The sequence below is a fragment of the Otolemur garnettii genome, unplaced genomic scaffold, assembly GCF_000181295.1.
Source record: "Otolemur garnettii isolate 467f Iridium unplaced genomic scaffold, OtoGar3 scaffold00004, whole genome shotgun sequence".
NCBI classification, from domain to species: domain Eukaryota; kingdom Metazoa; phylum Chordata; class Mammalia; order Primates; family Galagidae; genus Otolemur; species Otolemur garnettii.
In genome coordinates this window covers 3122218-3144927 of record NW_003852399.1, presented here as the reverse complement: position 1 = coordinate 3144927, position 22710 = coordinate 3122218, and the positions used below count along the sequence as shown (strand labels likewise).

General features: G+C 47.7%; 1 long non-coding RNA gene across 1 annotated transcript in view; it reads left to right on the top strand.

Moving 5' to 3' along the window:
* Positions 1-22710, top strand: part of LOC111727745 — a 160723-nt gene that overhangs the window by 93093 nt on the left and 44920 nt on the right. Inside the window, exons 2-3 of the long non-coding RNA XR_002775217.1 lie at positions 9010-9156; positions 9307-9565. This is a non-coding gene — a long non-coding RNA (uncharacterized LOC111727745). The remainder of the gene's footprint in view (positions 1-9009; positions 9157-9306; positions 9566-22710) is intronic.

Below are 22710 nucleotides of genomic sequence, written 5' to 3'. Positions count from 1 at the left end.
AAAAAAAAAAAAAAGAAAGAAAGAAAAGAAAAGACAAGACAAGACATTGCTGGTGAAACTTGAATAGTGTATAGATGAAGCGGTAGTATTATCTGAAAGCGTAATTCCCTGACGAGAGCTGATAGTTGTAGCATAGTTATACAAGATGCTAGTATAGAGAGGTAGCAAGGCTATACATGAATTCTCTGTATTTTTTCAACTCTTCTTTAGTAAGTATGAAATTATTTCAGAATGAAAACAGAAAAAATTATAAAATACAAACTATGAGATAGATTTACATGTGCCAACATGGAACGGTGCCCATAATCAATTGATTAACCAAAAAGGACATGTTGTGGTACTGTTTGTATAGAATCAGCTTATTTTTGTAACAATACAGAGCAGTAGAGTGCATACATGTATTTATCTCACCGTGGGAGAAATTCTAAGAAGGATACATATTTCCGATTAACAAAATTTCTGGGAAATGTGACTGGAAGGTGTGAAGCACTGGGGACTTTTACTCTCTGATTTTTTTTTTTTTTTTTAAGAGTGTGAGGAGAATGTGGGCCGTGTGCGTGGCTGTGCGTCTGCCTGTGGGTTCAGGTCTGCTGCCTTCCCGACCAGCGCCCCCGCTGATGTGTTTCCCTGCACAGACTGTGCTGAGCAGAAAGCCTTGCTCTGCGGACACCTGCCTGGTCTTCATTCCCCTGGCCACTCCATTCCACTTTTCCATATCTGATCCTGAACGAAGTGTGTTATTTGTTGGTGCTCAGGTGGCCTGCAGTCTGTGCTGTTTGACAGTGACACCAGCTGACTCATCTTACCTTTATCTAAGGAAGCTATTAATTGTCCACCTTTGAAAACTTCAGGGAGAATTTTATTCCAAAATTTGTATCATCTTGGTTTCCCCAGAGGAGTGTAAATTAGAACTTTGCCGAGCAACAGCCCTTGCGTTTGCTCCTTTAATGAGCAATGAATAGTTCCTTAAGTGGCACTTGGTCTCCCTAAACTCAATTAATTAGTGAACTGTCATCTGTTCCTCTCAAGAATTTTTAATGATCACGAGGCTTGGGTAGTTACTGTAGAATTTTATTTAGGTGGATTTATTTTTAGGTGTAGTTTTGTTTTCAAGGTGGATGTTCCTCGGTTTAGGGAAAGAGGTGTGCAGAGAACAGTGACATCCCTTGAGTGCAGGCCTACTGCGTGCACGGAGCTGTCATCAGTGGTGACTAATGTAGCCTTTGATGACTGCCAGGTTGCATTCCTCCAGGCTGCAGTGTTACCGGGTAACAGTCCTCCATTTCTCCGTGAGGAGACTAATGCACAAAGGTATCCCCCCACGGGCTCTGAGACAGCAGCAGAAAGACTGGCCCTTTCTCTTGCCTGTCTCTTAGTCCTGTGGGGCTCATTTCTTCCAAAATGGTTTCTGTCACTTTCTTCAGCTGTCTTCATGGCCCATTACCTCTCGTAGCTTCTAAATGTTAGCTCCGTTTTTACCTTCTGGGTTCGTCGGCTCTGTCCTGGTGTGGGGTCTCCATGGATGCACGTCTCAGTAATGCTGAGATGGTGGTGATAATAGTATATACAGAATATATGGCGTCCTTATCACCACCATTATAAATGTTGCCAAGGGCGGCATCCGTGGGGACACCATGCCAGAGCACAATGGAGGAACTCCACTTTGGAGTCCATGTTTTGCCAGCTAGTGAACACTATGAAATTTTTTCCACCACAGACATATAGCCGCCTATTCTCAGACAGTAGCAATATATGGTCGAGCCAATGTTGACACATATCGCTTATTGTATCGATGGTATAATCAAGCCAATTCTGAAGTATCCAAATATTAAGTTGGACAACTCAAACACACACAAAATATTGGATATGTCCTGACATCACTAGCAGGGACACTTTGGGGGGACCAACGTGTAAGGAAAAATAGGGATAGGGAAAAAGTTCATCTTTCCACAAAAGTAATCATTTTCTAATTAGTAGGGTAAAAGAAATGATCAGTTTTTCAGAAACTTATGAATAAAAATTATTTTAGTTACAATCAAAAAAGCATTGCATTACAAAGCATTTCTCTCTTTTAGAATATTTGCTACATAAAAGGCCTATTTGCTATGTCCCACCCAAGACACAGGTACCATTGTGTTAGGAATACTTAGTAGTCCTCTTTCATGCTTTCTTTCAGGCTCTCCCTAGTAAATTGTACCAAAAGGGGAAGCATTAATTGAATAGTAATGCTGTTGTTCTTGTTCTCAGGACATTAAAGACACTCTGATGGTATTAGATGAACCTTTAGGCAGAGCTCTGTGGTTTTTCAAAATACATATATATTTTTAATGACAGGACAACTTGAGATCTTGAGAAATGTATTGAAGACTCTTCTAACACGTGGTAAATCTGTTAAAGTCCATGGTTGTGCCGATCCTGATGTATCCTCATGTGAACATGAGCAGTGTGGCCTGAGCTAACCAGACAGCGACAGTCTGTGCACTTGCGTCTTCAGTGTCCGGGATGACGTGACGGGGTCAGTCATGCCGTGCTAGACGGAAGGCTGATTCTATTTGAATTAGAAATACACAACTGTCGTGCCGGGCGTTTGGGCACTCAGTCTTTCTAAATTTCTTGTTGTTATGATTCTGACATATGAAACAGGTTTGAGTAAGAATCGGAGCTCAATATGACATGGTTTCGGGAAAGTCACTTGATAAAGATGTGTTTCCAAGGATGTATGGCAAGAATATTTTGCTATGTGTTAGACTAGATTAACAGGAACCCAAGCGCAGAAGGAATTCTCCATTCTGCAGAGCTAGTGCTTTTCAGTTTCCCTGTGGAAGCTCCGTTGGGCCTCCTGGGCACCGAGCCTCCCTGTGACTGCCGTGGACCTGTGTGCCTCTGCCCGGTCCCAGATCCCCCCTCCGTGGCATTACTTTTAGGCAATTGAATTTAACTGGATGCAACAATTGTTTCAGTGCCGACTGAAGGCCAATTTTAGAATGAGACTTCTCCATATTGTTGCCTCCTGTTAAAGCTCCATGACACTTCAGTCTCATAAACTGTAATACGGTTTCATATTTCATCCCACTTTTGTTAATGCCAGGGTGGCAGTCACTGGCCCTCTCCCAAGACTTGTGGCACAGTGGACAGCAAGGCAGCTGCCAGCTTCTTGCCCAAATTAAAGTTTTACAGGATTTAAACTGTCATCTAGACCTGGGATTTTGGTCGTGAGCCATCATCGAAAGGTCAGTGCAGTCCCTGGTTGCCTCTCTTCTGATGGCTTTTGTCTGCAGGAACATCAGTGCCGTTTCTGAACAACGAGCAGGTGGGCCTGTGCGTTTTAGCAAGGCATGTGGCTACCCTTGAGCAAGGCTAACTTACCTGTGATGACAAAGGTAGACTTGGGAGGGGTTTTGATTTTTCACACGTCATTTTATCAATACAAATTGAACACATTTAATCTCATTCCCACGGCAGAAAACAAGTTAAAGTTCTGTGAGCGCCAATGTGTTTCCCTGCCACGTTCTCTGCAGTGCAGTGGTGGTCCAGAGAAGGTGCTGAGGAAATAACAACTGGATGGTGATTTTAAGATTTGTTCAGAAGTTTCAACTTCTGGCTTGGCGCTTGGAGCTCAGCAGCTAGGGCGCCAGCCAACATACACCAGAGCCGGCGGGTTTGAACCCAGCCTGGGCCTGCCAAACTACAATGACAACTACAACAACAAATAGCTGGGCATTGTGGTGGGCACCTGTAGTCCCAGCTGCTTGGGAGACGGAGGCAAGAGAATCACCTAAGCCCAAGCGTTTGAGGTTGCTGTGAGCTGTGATGCTACTACACTCTACCAAGGGTGATATAGTGAGACTCTGTCTCAAAAAAAAAAAAAAAATAGAAGAAGTTTCAACTTCTATAATAAAAGCAAATCAAAGGGAAGGACGGGGGAAAAAATAAAAATAATACATTTAAAAAAAAAAGGGAAGGGTGAGGCTGTGTTTTCTTCCCAACTTGGCCTCTTTGACTCTGTGAACTCCCTGTGGCTCATTCTATCTTAAGGAGCAGGACCATCTCTAGACTTCATTGCCTTGGTCATTCATTCAGATCCTCAGCATACATAACTCATGTTTTGTGGGCATTGGGCATTGTGGGTACTCAGTCAATGTCTGAATGAGATTCACTTCCGTTTTGCAAGTAAAACTTAAGGAGGGGATACAATGAACTGGATTGTGTCCCTCAGCAAATGCATATGTTGAAACCCTAACCCCATGCAACAGTATTAGGAGGTGGCCTTTGGGAAATAATTAGGGTGAGATAGTTCACGAGATTGGAGCTGTCCTGATGGGATTAGTGCCCTTGTAGGGAGAGACACCAGAAAGCTTCCACAGTGAGAAGGCAGCTGTCCGCAGCCCAAGGAGAGGGTTCCCATCAGGAAGTGACCATGCTCGCTCTCCAGAACTGTGGAAGATAGATTTTTGTTAGTCAAGCCACCCAATCTGTGATATTCCTTTATGGCACTCCAAGCTGAGAAATACAGGAGAAGCTGGGAGTTAGGAAGTGGCTTTCATGATGGTTGTCTCCAAAAAGCAAAAGGCTGGGAGGAGGTCAGAGGTGCTTCATGGGTCCCGAAGATCACAGCCAAAATGGAGAGGTGGAAATAGAAGGCGGACAGAAAGCAGCCGATGATTGGAAAAGGCATCTCACAGAATGAACTGTCTCTGACAGTGGCCAAGATCTCATCGCTGGACATAGCCACACAGGGATCATATTAGCACGGAGAGGTGACAGGGCTAAAAAGGACCCAAGCATTTCCCTGTGATGGGACCCTGTAAGGTCCCAGTGGTCCCTGAGATTCTGTGAGCTCACAGTGAATCGTTACAAACAGGAACAATTACTCTCATTTGTTGAGCACGTTAAAATTTCCAAGGCACTTTCAGAGGTGCATTATCTCCTTTGATTTATACCATAACATTAGAGTTGACGCCCAGCACCAATTTGCTGAATGAGGAGATGAGGGACAAGCCATTGCTGCCCCTTTGTTCCCAGTAGAGGAATGTGGGCAGAGTGATTTCTGGATTTTCCAGTAAAGGCCAAGTCAGGATTGAACCCAGGTCTCTGCTGTACACAGCCGCCCCCTGTGCCAACTTCCTCCAGCCTGGCAGTGGTAACACTTTCTTTGAGGCTGGCATTTTTCTTGCTCTTAGTTTTGCATTTTAGGAAATTCTTTAGCATCCATTACCCATTTAATGCTCACAAATGTCCTTTGAACAGGTATGACCATTCTTATTCAGAAAATGAGAAAACTGAGGCTCAGAGAAAAAAAGTTGAGGGGCTTTTGCAAAGTCTCCACCTCCCACTGGGCAAGGTACTGGGGTTGCAGGCAGTGGGCATCCTCTCCAGGCAAAGGTGAGCCAGTAGCCTTGGCTGTGTGGGGGGTACAAGGAGTTTTTGGCCACAGGCAGGTTGAGGGGAGACCGTGTTTGGGGTAGAAATACAGCTAGCGTAAGGAAGCAGCAGGCAGCCCGTTCGTGCTTCCTGCCCTCCTCTCTGCTCTTCTGATTTCTCAGCTGCTCCTCCTGCCAGAGCCCCCTCTGTCCCTGGTAAATGAGCACCACAGGAGTTCTCCGCCTGGCTGCCTGCCGTAGTTGCTTCAGGGCTTACACAAAATACTGGTACTCACCTCACTGCCACCCTACTCCGGATACTAAGATTTAATTTGTCTAGGGAGAGGGAGGGATCTGGGAATCAGTATTTATAAAAATATTCTTAGATAGTGTCGTATCACTGAGTTGGTGCTGATGTGGGCAGGTTTGTGCATTCGGGTTGACAGGTTACTGCAGTGCAGCTTGAAGGCTGGGGGCTGTGCTGTTCCCAGGGTCTGCCTAGCCCCAGGATGGTTGTTTTTCATTTTGCTGAAATGATGGCCTTTCCTCTTCCCCCAGCCCTACTGGTGTGACGTCATGGTCTAGTGGGACACCACGTGGATTTACACCACAACCTTTGTCCTTACTTGCTCTGTGACCTCAGACTGGACACCTTCACATCTCTGTGCCTGTTTCCGTTTCCTCCTTTGTAAAATGAGGATAATAACGCTGGCTTCCTTATAAGGTGAGCCCTGACTCATGAGACGACACCTGGTGAGGGTTCAGGCCTCCATAACCCTCCTGAGTGGCTGTCCTTTCATTGCAGGAACTGCCGTGTGTGTGTGTGTGTGTGTGTGTGTGTGTGAATGTTTATAAAATAAAATATTGTTTGTTTTTTTTACCCTGGGTGAAGTTAGCTACATTTTCACCACCTTATATCTCTATTATGGAATTATAATGTGTTTTTTTTTTTTGAGACAGAGCCTCAAGCTGTCCCCCTGGGTAGAGTGCCGTGGCATCACAGCTCACAGCAACCTCCAACTCCTGGGCTCAAGCGAGTCTCCTGCCTCAGCCTCCCAAGTAGCTGGGACCACAGGTGCCCGCCACAATACCTGGCTATTTTTTGGTTGCAGCCATCATTGTTGTTTGGCAGGCCCAGGCTGGATTCAAACCCGACACCTTAGATGTATGTGGCTGGCGCCTTAGCCACTTGAGCCACAGGTGCCAAGCCTATAATGTGTTTTTATGTCCCTAATCTGTTATATTCACACGTGTGGGGTATGGACAAGAGAGATGCAGCCCCTGACCCTTGGGTAACTTGGGCTTTGAAGAGGACAGATGAAAAAGCAGAGGCGGCCCCTGTGAGGAAGCCAGTCAGTGTGCTGTGGAGAGGAGAATCGTCCATGCCTTGCGGCCAGGGAGGCTCTGCTGGCAGAGCTGGTTGTGCTTCCTCTGTGCTTTCTTTACCTTACATAGAGTGTCCTTGAACTTACTGGAATTACTGGCCTATCTCCCTTCAGCGTTAAGCTACAATCGTTGCCTGCAGGTTAAGAAATGTGCTTGTTCATTTTTGTATTTCTCACGTGATTCATTTATTGGACTTGATTTTATTTAAGCCTCACAGCCTAAGACTTTGCATTGAATCTAGAGTCACACAGATGAAAAGGCTTTTGTAGAAATCTTCACAGTCTTCTGAGAACTATAGACATACAAATGGAGACGGCTTCGGACCATCCCAGCTGCTGGGATGGCTGTTAGTGCAGTGAAGAATGGGGGTTAGCAGGCCCTTGAAAAATATGAATAGCCCTGAAACAAACAGGCCTATGTTCCTCATTAAGTCCCACTTTTTGAGGGACTGGGTCCTGTTTGCATCTGTTCCCTCCTAGGGTGTAGGTTACTGCCCAACACAGCAGTGGATATAGGGAGAGTGGCTGGACAGATGACATAGCTTCCTTCTGGGAGTTTGTCCTCATCTCCAAATGGAAGGTTCGCCGGTATTTTGAAGCTGTCCATCAGCTTCACAGAGTGCTCACATTCTGGAATACTGTCATGGGTGCTGAAGCAATTTCCCTCACTGGAGCTGCCAGAGGAGGTCATTATTTTGTGATGTCCTCAGACTTTCATCATTGCTAGAAGCTGACTAATTATGAGCAGAGAATTGTGGGCCTCGAAATGCCCCTGTCTGCACATCTGGCCTCACTGTCAAATAAAGTACTTATTTCTGATAAGCTCTTTTGGCTTCGGTGAAGCCACTTGGCCATGTCTGGCCATGCGCAGTGCTGATAATGAGCCAAACAGAGAGTAGGGTTGGGGGAAGTTGGGGGCCCAGTGTGTGGGAGAGGTGGGCTTTTTAGACCATTTCGAAGTAATGAGAGGGCTTGGAGAAAGGTTAGTAATATCTGCTACCACACTCATTTTCTCTGTTTCACTGAAATAGAAGTTCCACGTAGACTGAACCTGACCAAGAAAGGGAATGTGGACAGGAAAGCTAATGAGAAATGCAACTTGGTTATTTCTGGAGTGCTTTGTGCTTTCAGAGGGTTCTACCCTGACCCGGCTTCATCTGGATTCTGTGAACACCTATGCATTTGGCCACTCAGCACCATTCGTGTGGTCCTCCATTAATTTATCCCCCCCATTAATAGTTGGTGGGCATCTTCCTGTGTTATTAAAGATAGATCCCATCGTGACAATCCCATGCCAGCAGCTGGGCCTGCTCTTATGGAAACATCATAGACTTGAGAAGCTTTCCAAGAAACCAGTGGAAATCAACAGTGCCTCTTTGTCACATTTGATTTACCACTTTGAGCTTTATTTCTTCACCCAAGAACGGAAAAAAAAAATGTGTACTTTTTTTTTTAAATGTGTAATTTTTAGTTAGAGTAACTCTAGATTCTACAAACATACACTCCAGTATGTTAGTAGCTCAAAAGATGTATCTGTCTTGCTCATGTAATAGTTGAAGAAAGGTCTTCCTGGCCAGTGCGTAGCTTTTCTTCATGCAGCTCTTTGCAGACCCAGCTCTTTTCCATGCTGTTGTTCCTCCATCCCTAGGATCTTGATGTCCATTCAGCTGGCAAAGTGGGGAAGGGACAGAGAGAAAGCACCTCAGCCCTTAAACACCTCTTCCTGGAAGTGGTGCGCAATCACTTCACCTCCCAGGAAGAAGCTACTGAAGAGGGATGGTTCCCACATGCCCCTGCCCTAAATACCATCCTTTAGTGTTGTATAAGAACAGATGAAGTTGGGTTTATGAACATACCCTGGCTTGTGTGGTGTTTGCTGTACACTATGGCATTTATTATTTGTGAACTATTTGTAGGCGTAAATGGCCAACCAGGACCATTCACCTAATCCTATAATTAATTTATCCCCTTGATAACATGTGGTGGCCATCTTTCTGTGTTAGGAAGGGTAGATCTCCACCCCTTGAGAATATGTGTTAGACATCTTTCTGTGTTAGGAAGGGTAGATCCCTGCTCTCTTGAGAATATGTGTTAGACATCTTTCTGTATTAAGAGGGGTAGATCCCTGTTCTCTTGAGAACATGTGTTAGTCATCTTTCTGTGTTAGGAAGGGTAGCTCTCCATTGTAAATGTAACAGCTAACGGTTGTCTTCTGTGGCTGGATCAGGATTTACGTTAATTCGTCCCTTGCTGATGTCTTTCAGATTGTCTTTGGCTTTGTTGCTGTTACAAAGGAGGCAGCAGACCTATCTATTCATCACACTGTGAATGCTGGGAGAGACACAAAGATGAGTCTTAGCATCTACTACCTTCAAGACATTCACAATTGAATAAGCTACCCAGGTGATAAGGTGTGGTTGCCTGTCCAGAAAGTGATGATTTTCCAAGTCAGAGCGCTGTGCTGTGGGAGTGTGAAGTACAGAGTCTGATGTCATACTCCAGGTGAGATCTATCGCCCTACCTTTCCCAGGGCACCAAATTTTCTTCTTCTTGACTTCTAGGACCTTGTAAAACGTCAGAGAGGGGCCCTCAGCGATCAGCTGGCCGTCATCATCCTGCCTGCTTAGAGATGGGAAAACACAGATCCGGAGACATCGGAGCAAATTAGGGAGTGACATGCAAATCCAGCAGACCTCCAGTCCAGGTGTCCCTATCTTGAACTCAGTCCTCTTGACGTTGTTTCTGGTCCCGGAGTACTGTTTTCTCAAACTTTGCCTCCAGATGTCTCCACGTCAGGAGGACCTTGTCGGTGTGCTCAAGGTCAGTGAAAAATGGAGGAAAAAGTGGCCAGGGCAGAACAGAGGTTGAGGCTTAAGAGAGCAAAAATCATGCTGTCCATTCCATGAGGCAGCAATACTTACTGTTGGCTGCGCAGGTAGCAATCAGCTGCCTCCCTGTTAATTCTTTTAAAGGCATATTAATAGGACTTGGACACCCACTGCCTCATTTGTGTTGGCATCCATCACAGCCTAGCCATGTCAGACAGGGTCCTAATCTCTGGGCTCTTACTCCCCATGACAGGGATGATGCTCCTTGTGACTGAACAATGGGTCACATTCAACTCCTGTGCTTTCTAGGCCTGGAGGGAATTCCAGTGCATCTCCTGTGCCCTGGGCATTGGTAACAATCTATGAATAGGTACATTTGTTTCAGAGCCCCTTTTCCGAATCCTGCTGTGCACATGCACGAAGATGTTGGCTGCAGGGGTATTTAAAACCCAGAACGATCAGAAATAGCTTCCCTCTCACAGAATAGGGGAGTGTTTGGGGGCACATGCACAGAATTCATTCTTTAGCCATTTTAACATTAAACTGATAGCTAAAAGATGGCTACATTATGGGGTATCAGGACAGGGTGCAAATAGTTCACAATGATATGATAAGGAAAGAAAAAGATCCTGCAAAAGGTCAGGTAAAGTCACCGCAGATCAGCAGCCACATTACGATCAGCCTGTGTGCCGGGCACCCGGGCTGCAAGTCAGGGGAGGCTCTCAAGGGAATGGACAGCTGCCATCTGTGTTTGTCTCCACCATGATGCTCTTGGAAGCTCCCTTCATTACTGCAGATAATTCTGTCTTCACCACTGTGTGCAGTCCAATGCCTGTTCTGTGTGTTTGTTGTGCCAAGCAGTCACAGAGGGAGTCCTGGAGAAATGCCAGGGGAAGAGGTATCAAAATATTCCAGGTGGAAAATTTGTGCCCCAGGCAGGGTCAAACAGGGAGTATCTTCCCGGGGGAGCCTCAGAGACTGAGGCAATGTGACCCAGTGTCCAGCTAGTCTCCCGGAGAGGAGCCTGACTAAGCTCTGTGGGCCGGCGAGTGTGTTACAGGCAGCCTTGCCAATGAGGAAGGAAGCCCCGCGTCCTCAAGACAGGAGGCTGGTGTTACTGCCTGGAATCCTCCAGCTTCCTCTCCCCATGCACCGAGACTTAGGATTCCCTGGATATGGCAGCAAGAGGGAAAGGGCTGGCCCTGGAGAGGAGGTTGTTTCCTGACAATCTGAATGTGATTCACGATGATTGCAACAGATGAGCCCCAAGGGCCATGACTTGTTCTGCAGCTGATGAAGGCCCTTCCCCCAGGAGCCAGGCCCAGGCTTCCGGGAGGACCTCGGCTATCTAGCTGGCCTGGGCTGTCCGGTTCCCAGTCGTGTGGTCAGCAGTGTGCAGTTCCTGGCTATAGAGTAGCGTTTCCTGTCTGCCTGCTAACGTCAGAGCTGCTCTGTCTGGACCTGCTGGAGGCGGCCACCATGCTCAGGGTGCCAATTTTGCCTCCAAGGAAGAAAGCCTTGAAAATGGGGCATTACAGCGGGGTGGGGTTTGCTTTATATTCATTATTTTTTACATCTGGAAGATAATGGGAAAAAATTTTAATTGCTATCATAGCACTGATTTTAAAAATTAAAATGAAGAAGAAAGAGTAGCCATTGCCAGCTTGAAACTCATCCTGCCCCTTCTTGAGATTAACCCTAGTATCAGTTCGGTAATTTATAAAAACCCAGGATATGTCATTAAACTCCTTAGGAGAATGGGGCAGGGGCAGGGAGGGGGAAGCTCTGAAATGTAGATTTGTGAAATTCCATCACTGCCAATTTCAGACAAGTAAAGGTTTAAAAACCAGTTTGAAAAATTCGTGAGCATTTAACAGTTGACTTTTGCCTGCCCGTATATACTCACCAGTTTTTTGTTTTTGTTTTGTTTTGTTTTCATTTTTCTTTCATGCCATTTTTATTTATCATGTTACCAACGTCTTCCCAGAACAGCCCATGCAGGTTCACGTAGCTCCCTTTGTGTGTGTGGTGGGGTTTCCATGAAGACGCACCATGTTGCCTCTGGACCCTTCTTGGAGGATCGGCTGATTGGCCTACCAGGAGATGGGAGATGGGAGGTGATAGCAGCTTGGCACCCAGGGGCTAGATCCTCAGTGCTGTCTACATTTGGTTTTTTGGAGGCAAATGTGCTATCTCCTGGCCTCTTCTAAACCTGCTCTTCTAATCACCTGTAGCCTGGTCAGCTCAGCTGGGGACATTTCCCTTTACTCTGCTTGCTTCCAGAATCCACGATTAGAGAATCCCATTTTCCTCTTGGGAAACCTCTCCCGGATAGTCTCCCATCCCCCTCCCTGAAGCTGGGCAGTGACTCCTTGGAACCCAGGTCTCCTCCTGTGGGAGTGCTCCCCACACCTTCTTGTTGACCTCATTCCTGTCTTGAAGCAGAGAAGCTCTGGTAGGCGGAATAGTCCCTCCCAAGATGTCCACACCCCAGTCACTAGTGTCATGCCTGTGAATATATTACTTCACGTGGCAAAAGGGACTTTGCAGATGTAGTTAAGGTTACTAATCAATTGACCCTGAATAGAGAGGGTATCCTGGATTATCCTGGTGGGCTCTGCCTGATCACATGTGTCCTTAAGAGCGGAGACTTTCTCTAACTGTGATCAGAGAGATGCTGCCAAAGATTCCAAGGTTGAGAAGGATTTAGGGGTCTCAGTTGGCTCTGAACTGTGGGGCCCACATATAAGGACAGGCTGCTAAGGGTGGCTTCACTGACAGCCAGCAAAGAGGCAGGAACCTCCATTCTAGGACACAGTGAGTGCAATTTACAATAAGAGCAGAATTTACAGCCCCGTGAATAAGCTTGAAAGAGGCCTTCTACTGCTCCCCACCTCCACCAGCCAACACCTTGAATTCAGCTTTCTGAATGAAGCTAGGAGCAGAGAAAGCAGCTGAGCCCACCCACATTCTGATCCACAGCACCACAACATAACTGTGTGCCTTGTCTCAAACCGCAGAATTGATGGCGATGATTTGTAACAGCAGCTGTAGAAAATTAATACATGCTCCTCGTGGCTGGGAATGCAGGTTCAGGGCCCCTCTCTTTCGACTTCCAAAGCATGTTTGCCCCTTCCCAGGGGAACTTCAAGTTCGCGAATCTCAGCCCTGCTGCCCCGTCTCTTCCTGACCAAGCAGGTTCTAGCATCTTGCAAACTCTTGGTCTCCCCCACCTTGCCTGCCAACAGTTACCACTTCGTAGATTTTACCAACAAAACGTCAGCCTTAGCTCTTGATTTCACAGTCCCTGGGATGTTGGGGTAGCTTCCTTATGGGGTCTTCCCAACTCTGTCCTTCCCTTGTCCCAGGCCACCAGGTGCGTCTCCCTGGAGTGCAGCTCTGCTTACGTCTCCGCTCCCAGCCCTGAGCATCCCATGGGCTTCCTGCTTCATCCACTGCAGATCCCTCAGGGAGAACTCACAATCTCTACTTAGAATAGGGGCATTGCCCCTTCCGGGCAGATTTCCCTGGGTTCTCTCAGGAGTTTGCATTCTCCTGTGGTCCTCTTCATGCCCAAGTTGTCGCATCCCCAGATCTCCATTCCACCAGTCCTGTGGGTCCTCCTCACACACGGTCTTCTCATCCTCACAGCCTCCGCAGGGTCCCCAGAGGCACTGCTGTTTACACGGACCAGACCCACCTCCACACCAGACTTGCTTCCTCCCCCTAGCGCCTTGTGTAGTGCCAGGGACATCATGACACTCAGCACCTCTGCTCACTCACTAATGGAGGGACGGCCAGAGTGAAGAAAAAGGCACCTGGACGTGGAGGCCTCTCCACCGCGTTGAGCATGTTGCCTGGGGTGTCCCTTCAGTGAGTATGTAGTGGGCTCCTTTCATGCTATTTAAAAATGGATGTCTCCAAGGACTTGAAAAACCTCCAGAGTGTTTTGGCACACTCTCCCCACAATAGCATTTGTGTCTATAGGGGCTGCTTATACTGAGTTTGGAGATGGTGCACGTACTGGCAAACAATATATTACTATATTTAACAGAGTCTTACTATCACAATTTTGTGAACAGTTAACATGTACTGACATATGCAATTGCCATGAATCAGCTCATTTTATTCACACGACAATGCTATGAGTTTGGGACCATTTGTAACTACATTTTGTGGATAAGGAAACAGAGAGGTTAAGTGCTTCACCCAAGGTTGCACAGCCAGTGAGAGCCAAATTTCTAACCCAGGCAGTTGACTTTAGAACCCACAGCCTCATTCCCCATGAGGTCCTTCTGCTGCTGCCATTGTGATCTATTTATGAGAAGGAGAACAACCCCTTTTCCCTGGATGACTGTCATTCTTGTTAGTATTATTACTTTAGTTCACTGTCCGTTACTGTTTTTAACACTTCACTTCACATGTGCTCAGGGCTTTGCTTTTTAAAGGCTTTTCCCTTGATTCTCACATTGGATAGCCATAGGGATGTGCTTTAGGAAATAGACTGTCTCCTGGGCTTCAAACGTCCCCTCTGCTGGAAAGCATCATGTTTCCCAAAGCGAACCCCAACCCCCCACCACACACACACCTTCATTACTTTTAATAATTGCAGAAGAAACTCTTTTCCCTGCAGTAAAGATGGTCATCACATTTGTTTTTTCTTTTTGTGTGGATGCTGACATTTTCTTTGAATCCCCAAGAGCCTTGACACAAGGCTATGAATCATATTTGCTAGGAGACAAGAGCTTGGGCTCTGGATTAGATAAGGCTGAAGTTCCAGTGCAGGGTTAGCCTCAAACTGTCTGTGTGGCCCTGGCCATGTCCCTGCTCTTCTCTGAGGCCCATTCAGTGCCTTGTGAGAAGGGGAGTGGCTTTTCCTGGCAAGTCCTATGGGGACCGGAGGAAGGCACTCTGTACCTAGGTGCAGGCAGTAAGCAGGCCCAGGGGACAGCTGCCTTCCTCATGGCCCCCCACTGGGATAGCAGCCTGGCAGGGGGTGGTACAAACCAGAGTGAGGAAGTGGGAGGAGATAACATGTGACTAAGCCATTTCCCATTGAAAAGACATCAGAGAAAATATGTATTGATGGCAGTAGCTTTGCCCTGAGATATTAGTGTCATGCGGCAAGTTTAAGAACTTGACTTTCATCTTTTAATTTAAAGACATTACAGGGTAGGCTCTAGTTTCTGGTGGCAGGGAATACTCCAAGCACATTCAATGCTGCCACTTAAGAACCTAGGGTCAGAATGACTGTGAATGCACTTGGACTCCACAGCTTCCTAGCTTAGGGACACTGCACTCTTTAACATCTCTGTGTGTTCTGTTTCTAATCTGAAAAATGGCTCGCTCTCCTGCCTCCCGAAGTTATTGACAGGCTTAATGAAGGCAGGTGTACACAGACGGAACTTTATATAGCAGTTGAGATCATGAGTCTGACATACTTGTTTCTGTTTTCACAGACCTTTCTGCTTTTCTGTATGCATGTGTGAGTATGCATGTGTGTGTGCAAGTGTGCATGTGTGTGTGCATGTATGGATGTGTGAGTGTACATGTGTGCACGTGTGTGAGTGCATATACGAGTGTGCATGTGCAAGTGTGTATGCAAGTGTGCATGAGCGAGTGTGTATGGGTGAGTACATGTGTGTAGTGTGTGCGTGTGTGAGTGTGCATATATGAGTGCGTGTGGAAGGGTGTGTGAGTGTGCATGAGTGAGTGTGCATGAGTGAGTGTGCATGTGCCAGTGTGAATGTGTAATGTGCATGAGCGAGTGTGTATGAGTGTGTGGGGTGTGCATGTGTGAGTGTGCGTGAATGCACACAGGCACCTTGACTTGTGTCTGATACTCCACGGCGTTGGGCGTGCATAATTTCCGCAGGACATGCAGTGATTTGACAGCTGCTTTCCTCTCTGCATCTTGGGAAGATCCGAGGGACACCTGTGTCAGAGTTACCTGGGACAGTTTATTGAAAATGTCAGCTCCTGGGCCAGAACTACCTAATCAGATGCTGGGTGTCAGCGCTGAGCACTGTTTGGCCTTTCTTTCCCATCTCCAGCCAGTAGAGCTGCAGACCCTGTGGAGAGGTGAGTTAGTAGGTGCTCTCCTGTTCCACAGTAAAATGACATTTTGGGATGGGGAGGGGCTGGCAGTGGATCAGTAAACATGGAGTCTTTGGTTGACCTTTACCCTGAATTTATGGAGCTTGGAGACACAAGGAAAGTTGCATTCCTTTCTGAGACTGCTTACTTCATACCCACTGTCTGAAACAGGGTTGCTGGTTGGTTGCAGCTATTTAACTCTATGCAATTTGCTTTCAGTCTATATTGGATAAAGGGGAGCTTTTGGCCAGAGCTTGTCCCAGCTCTCTTCCTGGGTCAGATGGCATTTCCCACACTGTCTCAGGCCTTCCACACCCGAGACACTCTGAAGAATTTCCCGTCAGGCCCAAATCTCGTATCAGGTGCACTCTATTGGTGTTGCGGGTTCTTGCTGCCTCTCCTCTATGCCGACGCAAGGATGATGAGAATAGAGCTTGGTACAGTCCAAACAGCTCCGCTTCAAACCCAGACTCAGACATCAAGCTCTGTATCATTGTGTAGGTGACATGGTTATATGGACCGGTCCTCCTTCCATCTGTAAAGAGATGTGGTGATTCGATTACAGGCATGGCTCTGCTCTCCACCCGTCCCGACATCCTCGGCTGGACCTGATTATGTGAGCTATAGACACGGTGCAAGCTGAGCTCTGAAAAGCTGTTGCATCCCTGCTGTCAAACTTGTTGTTATTACTGAAAAAACGATATTTCAGTCTAGATCTCTGGTTCTAGGAGAAGGTTGAGAGACACAGAGGATAGAGCAGGGTGCTGTACTCATCCTAGTTAAGACCAGCCTACACCAGATGACAGCCAATCAACTCCCAGACCTCTGAATGAGTCCCGCCAATGTCATCAAAGCCGTCTGCCTGGCCATCCAGATTCATGGACACTTGGTGCTTATGCCACTGAGCTTTTGTTATCATGCAGCATTGTTTTGGAGATCGATGCAGTGGGGATATCAGTAATAACTACCTTGCATGAATTAAATTCTTCAAGATCAAGGGTTGCCTAGTACCACATGTGTTGTCCCAAACATCAAATCTTCATTGAATGATTGACTGTATAAGGTGAGATTAGCCCTCTGTGAGCATGTCGAGGGGTTGACTCTGTGGGAAGGAGGGCTCTCCCCATGTTCAAAGGGGAAGAAACTCAGCTCAGAGTTATCACATGAGTGACCAGAGAGCACACAGCTAAGGAGACAGCATGAACTTCTGGATCCCCTACCTGACGGCCAAGGACAGCCTCTTTAAAGCCCATCACAGTCTGCAAGCCTGCGCAGGCATCCCGACCAAACCCCTCAGTTTATCAATGGAGGAATTGTACCCAGTGAAGGGGGACGGCTTGTTCAGGACTACAAAGTAGTTGGTGTGACCAGGTTACCTGACACCTATTCTAGTGCCCTTGATGCGACTTGTCAAAATCTCACTGGTCCGTGGGCATCACTGAAATGCCTAGATAAACATTTCCTGTGAAGTATTTTTAGTTTCCAGGTCTCCAAGTAAGCACCTTAAGTGATACACCATAGAACACCTGAACTGCCCCCGGGCTCTTGTGATCCCTTCATGGAAGCCAATCAGCAAGGTGAAGGGGGTACTCAGAGGGGGAGGAACGAGGGCCGGCCAGCTGCAGGTGTGCCTGTAGATAACCTCTCCAAGGAGCTTAGAGGAAAGCCCCCCTCCTGGTCACCCCAGCACCCCTCCCCCCACCTGCCAGCTCAGAGAGTGGGAACCATGCCAGGGAGGTTCCTGGACCTCCTCTCAGGCTGGTGCTGACCGGGCAGGAGCCTGCTTGTCTGGCAGCCCTGGGCACCTGCCACCCTTGTGTATTTGCTTAGCGGGTCGGGGTGCGGAAGCAGGATGCTTTCCGTTGGACCCTGGGCGTTCCGGGCCTCGGGGGCCAGCTGCCAGGCTGGCAGGTTCTCTGAGGAGCTGTCTCTTGTCCTCTCTGTACCTTTCTTTCTCTCAGCTACCTGTCAAGCAGTTAATAATCCTGCCATCACCTGATGTAACCCAGAGGACAAAGCAGGAGTCTGGCTAGTGTGCACGGAACAAACACTGGCAAGGCGCCCCTGAGTCCTGCACCAGAAGCCTTGAGTCCTCAGAAGGGGAGAAAGGCCCTCCAGCTCCCTCCGGGTGCCCTTCTCCAAATGCCCTGCCTCACACCATTCCCACATCACCTAGGCCAGGTCGGAAGGAATTCGGTGGAATTCTGAATTCTGGTGAGAACTCCTGGTGCCACACTGCCCACCTCTGATTAGATATTTGGAGTGATTTAAATTCATCCAGAATCTCAGCAAAGCTCCATTCCTGCTAGTACCATGCAGAGTCATTGGCCACATCTATGCCTTACGAGAGGACTCTGGCAGGATTAGACAGAGCACAGCAGTGGTTAACGTGTTAAAAGCCTCATGGTTTGCAAAGCATTTTGCTATACGTCAGCTCACTAGAGTCTCCCACATGCTTTGAGTGGAGCATTCTCCTTAGTCCCATTTTACAGGTGAGACAACTAGGATGGCCGGGAGGATGAGTACCTGACCAATTATTCCCTCATAGGTGTAAAAAGCATCAGAGCAGAGACAGGAGCCCAGGTTTTCCTTCCAAAAAGCCAACCTTCTTTCTCATTCACTCCTCCGTGGTAGTGAGCATGTAAGATGACATAGGTTTCTATCCAGCGGACTTGTGCTCAAATAAGGTTAGAGTAGGGGAAAGGAATTCGTGTTCCACTGAGCTGCTTTTTCCTTTGGCTCCAGTGTGCAGTGTCTCATTTAATCCCTCCAACAACCTTTCCTACCAAGTATTACATGTTGTCTCCTGTGCTAAACATGGGACCACTGAGGTTCACAGAGGTGAAACATCTTTCCCCAAGTCCATGTCAGGCAAGGGTAGAAGGTGGACCCAGGCATCTCTGTGTCCATGTCCATGACCCTTCCTCTGCGTGTGCCGCGGCACCTCCCACTGAGACCAGCCAGGCACTGCAGGCTGTAGAGTGAGGGGCTGGCTCAACTCCTGGGCGGGCAGACGACATGCAGAGCTATCCATACTCTGCTAGTTCTGCTCCAAGGACTGGAAGAGTTCAAACCCCAGTCTCCTCTGTGTAGCCTCCCACCACCTTCCATCCGGAACGGTGGTGCTGGCATGTGTAAGAAAGACCTGGTGGGTCTTCTGTTGTGGTACTTACAGTTGTCACATAAGCAGCTCCATGGAGGATGTGACTGGGCCCGGTCAGCAGGAGGGATAGCGGAGCCTGCCACGAACCCGGGACCCCGGCTCTCAGGCCAGTGTGTGTGTGTGTGGGGGGGGGGGTCAGGGGCGTTGCCTCTCGTGCCACCACTCTTTTTTAGCCCTCTCCTTTGCTATCTTTGATCGCTATGCGCTCTCCTCTGAGTTCTGTTCCTTGATTCCATCTCTGTGTGACTCTCATCTCTAGGAAGAACATAGCAATCTCAGGGCCAAGGGGTGGGTATGACCTTCCCTTTGAAGTTGAGGAAAGAGCCAGGCTCTGAGTCCCAGCATCAGTGATGGCACTAGGAGGGGAGCCCTGGCATTTTGTCTAAGCCCTGTGCCATGTGAGAAGACCCTAGACAGACCCTGGGGTCCTACCTACCTGGGCCTGTGGGAGATGCCACCATGCAAGCTGGCTGGGATCCTATTCTTCTGGTCCTCAGCTGGGTCCTCAGCACTACTGAGTGTCTAGATCACGACCAGTTCTTGGTTGCTTTTGGGTGAATAGAGAAATGGAAGAATGAATTCCTTGAACTGCACAGACACCTCATGGAGTTTCTTGGATTCCTCATTGGCCCAAGGATTTGCTCTCCCGGCTGCCACCTGCAGAGGCCTGGCCTTCCCTGGGTGGCTGTTTCCTTGTGCAGGAGCTGTGCCTGTGGCCTCCTGCTGGTGCACCATCCCCTGCAGCAGCTGCAGGCTGCACACACCTTGCATCTCTCCCCAGCCCTTCCCCTGCTGCCTCCCACTTCCCGCCCTCTGTCCCGCCAAGGGCTCCGGCTAAACCAGCCCCCACGGCCTCCTTTTGTTCAGCCATCTCAGTTTCAGGCAGACCAGTCCAGCCTGGTCCTTCAGCCTGCTTCACATACCCCTTTGAAGCCTTGACAGGCAGCCAACCAAGTTGGCCTGAACATGCAGCATGGGGTGCTGGTGCCAGCTTCCTGGCAGCTATTTCCCGCCTTGCTGGTTCCTGGGACCTGGCTGCTCTGAGGCCCATTCACATGGGGACAGCAGTGCCCGGATGTTCACCTCCACTGGCCTGGACGTTCCATCCGGGGCTGCCGGCTGGGGCTGTTCTCACAGCCCAGATTCCTTTCTCAGGCTCTCTGTCCTCTGGTTCTTGCCCGGCCATGCAATCTATAGCCTCTGTCCCCACAAAGGAGAACTGGCAGCAGGTACAGTCTGGCTGGGTTCTGAGCTCTCTTAGGAGAGGCAGTGTGGGGCAGACAGCAGGGGCACAGGCGTCGAGAGCCTCACCGCTGTGTCTAGCTGAGGACATACCTGCTCCACGACTCAGTTTCCCCTCTGTAAGTGGGGAGAGCAGAAGGCCCAGTTCAAGGACATCTACTGAGGGGTGATGAAGTCCTACAGGTCAGCACTTTGTAAGCTTTCCAACAACAGCGTCAAGAGGGCGTGGTCATGATCTGGAGATCGTTACTAGTTCTTGAAGAATAGTACTGACTGTTTTGAGAAGGAAAAGTTGTACGTTTGTATATTTTAATTTTACAAGTAATGTGTGCTTACTGTACAATTTAAGAAATTCAGGTAAGCAAAAGGAAAACGAAAAGTACTCGTTACCCTTCCAACATGTATAGTCAGGTGTGCGTTTAAGCAAACCCTCATACACTTACACAGACACTGGACTAGCCAGTTTGTAACCCGTAGATGTGATGGTGCAGATGTGTGTAACAGTACACATATAGTTGGTGCATACAGCATCTTATCTTATCTTACTTTTTATATTATATGCATTTCATTTTATAAGCACATTTGTATATAAAATATATATATTCTTGCATACAGGAATATTTTAAAAAGGTAAAGAATGTCTGCTGGCTTTTATAACCAGGTTTTGCTATTTAACATAGGGTAAACTTTTTTCTGTTGGGAAATTCTTCTATAGGGAAATATGTCAAGGCCTCATGGTATGTCATAATATGAACACGCCATACCCATTTTACAGATGAGGAATTTGAGGCACTAAGAAGCAAAATTTCTCTAAGATTACAGCTCCTAGAGACATAGCTGACATCAGTAGCTTTGCTGTGAAAGTCTTTGCGATTTCCTAGCAGATTCAGGAAGAATCTAATTTACATGAGAAGAGAGATTGTTTACCTCACTTACCCTTATTGCCCCAGCACCTGCGGTAAGGTGGGCATTCTGTTAGTAGTTGAGTGAATGAACTCAGGAAGTTAGAACACCTTCTATTTTTGATCCCATTTCTTGCCCAAAGCTCATCACAGCATTTTATATGTCTTCCTACATGACCCCTCACTAGCCTGTCCACTCCTCAAGACCAGGGCCATGGCAGATTATCTTTGAATCACTTGATCCCTGTCCAGGGCCCTCCCTTGAACAGGTCCTCAATAAATGAACACAGAATTATGCAAGCAGGGACCTGGATCCATTCTGGATCTGAGGCTTTTCTGAATCTGTTATCACACACAGAAGTTCTCAGAACCCTAAAGTAGCCTGCCTGCCATCCTTGGTCCATGAGCAACTTGCACACCAGCCCCCAGAACCCTAAAGTAGCACTCTGCCTGCCATCCTTGGTCCATGAGCAACTTGCACACCAGCCCCCACCTGTCACACCTGGTGTTGGCACGCCTGGCCTATTTCAGGACAGATCCCATGGTAGAGGGTTAAGTAACACCTGGAGTGATAATGGGTCTGGGCACCTGCTTCTTGTGAATCCCCTGGGCTGCGTGGTGGGTGGCGGGTGGCTAGCAGGGGAGGAAACCTTGGCAATGCTCCTGCTTTCTATCTGCTGCCAGCCGGGGCCTTTGATGCCCACATGGGCTTCCCGCCCAGCCAAGTGCATTGTAGAACACAAAAGCTGCAGAAAGCAGCACAAATAAAATGAAAATGACCCAGGAACTGCCAGGGAGCTTATCAGCTTGCTTCCTGGTATTAGGTGTTGGGTGTGAGAAGGCTTAGGGCCTCGTTCTGGACAGTGTGGTGGCCTGCACATCGCCCAGGTCCCCTGGCATGGTAGACAAAGCATTAACCTTGAAGCTAGGCAATGCCCCTCATCTGCTGAGCTTCAGCTTTCAAAAGTGACTTCATGAGTCCGAACTGTTAAGTATTCGTGTGAGTAGGAGATGAGTCAATGTACTTAAAGTGCCTCCTCTGTGTGACAATATCAATAGTAGTAATAATAGCAGCAGCTAATACTTACTGCCAAACAATGTTTTAGTTGCTCTATATTAATTAGCTTATTTAATATTCATAATAACACTATGAGGCAGGTAGGCAGTATTATTTCCATTTTATAGATGAGCAAACTGAATCTCAGAGATGTTAAGCAATTTCTCAAAAGTCTCACTGTGCAGAAGCCAGGCCCGGCAATCTCTCTTCTCATGTAAATTAGATTCTTCCTGAATCTGCCTAGGCAACCAGCCTGGCAACCTGGTTGTGGAGCATCCAGTCTATAACCACCTTGCTACCTGTTCATTCATCCTACTCTCTGAAGTATTATGTTTTCCTATTTATTATGATAGTGATGTTGAGGTGGTCATGATGGTGATGGTGGTAATGATGATGGTGAGATGGTGGTAATGGTGATGGCGATGATGAAGTGGTCATGATAGTGATGGTGATGGTGAGGTGGTGACAGTGAGATGAAGATGGTGGTGATGGTGAAGTGGTCATGATGGTGATGGTGATGATGATGGTGATGGTAGTGATGGTGATGGTGATGATGAGGTGCTGCTGATGATGATGGTGATAGTGATGATGAGGTGCTGATGATGATGGTGGAGATGGTGGTGATGGTGATGATGAGGTGCTGATGATGATGGTGGAGATGGTGGTGATGGTGATGA